Consider the following 1,158-nt stretch of genomic DNA (forward strand, 5'->3'; position numbering starts at 1 on the left):
ATATACATATATATTGAATTAATATTGATAGTTGAAATTGTACAACTACTGATTGCACCGATAAGTGCAGTGAAAATGAACAATTATAAATATGGTGGACCAGCGTGTCAATCGGCGCTCTTGTTTGGTTTGGCCCAAATCAGGTTGACTAATGTTGATAGCCTCATGTGTGGGTTCATTAGGGTTTTCTAGTATCTCACTAAAATCTAACCTCAAACCGTTTTCCGTTCAAACTTTTAAAAATTGAATAAATATACGTTTACATTCAACTTTTATTCCATATACAGTCCACTCTATGATACTAGGTGCAGTTTTAGGGTCTAAAATTTAAAGGTGTACTGTTTAATATACGAACTAGAGAAACAACTTAGGTGCGCTGTTCTAATCACATCATAATCTTTATAACGTTTAAAAATGAATACATATGCATTTACGTTCAACTTCTATTCGTACCGCACAACGTAATGAGCTATGCTACATACTATAAATATATATATTTTGAAAAAATATATATAGGAAAATATATACGTAAATAATAATATAAATATCATTCGCCCTGGCGAATGGCGACGTTCAATCATCTGATATTTGTAGAATTTGTTTTTTTGTACAAATTATAGAAAGTATTTTTCGCATTCAGTGATTGTACTGCCTCCTCCGACGGAGACTGACGGCCTATGAATAGCCCAAAATAGTTAAAATACGGCCTAAGGTCAATATAACTGTAGGTATTGGAGCCTCCTGAAAATCTATGACTAATAATTTTTTTCCACAAAAACTAATTTTAGAACACGGCTTAGATAGTTTATAAATAGATAGACTAATTTGGTATATTCTCAGGTGAAGTATTACAGAGGATACTCCCTTGGTGTAAAAACAAGTAAATAGCTCAGAAAAAGCATATTCGCAAGTACGATTATAGACTGTCCTCAGTGCAACATACGTGACCGAAAGATTTAGTGATTGTGTGTGTGCGTGGCATATATACGATTTATTCGTGGTCAACAGCTAGTTGGTAACCTACTGGTATAACTGAATAAAAATCGGTCTCAATAGCAACATGGCTGAATTTGACGAGGAAACCCGGCAGGCGGCCGAGGCGATGGCAGCAGGTACATTTTTGTGTGTGTTCAGTAAATACACCATAATGTCTGTATA

The sequence above is a fragment of the Sphaeroforma arctica genome (assembly GCF_001186125.1).
Source record: "Sphaeroforma arctica JP610 unplaced genomic scaffold supercont1.701, whole genome shotgun sequence".
In the NCBI taxonomy this organism is placed as follows: Eukaryota; class Ichthyosporea; order Ichthyophonida; genus Sphaeroforma; species Sphaeroforma arctica.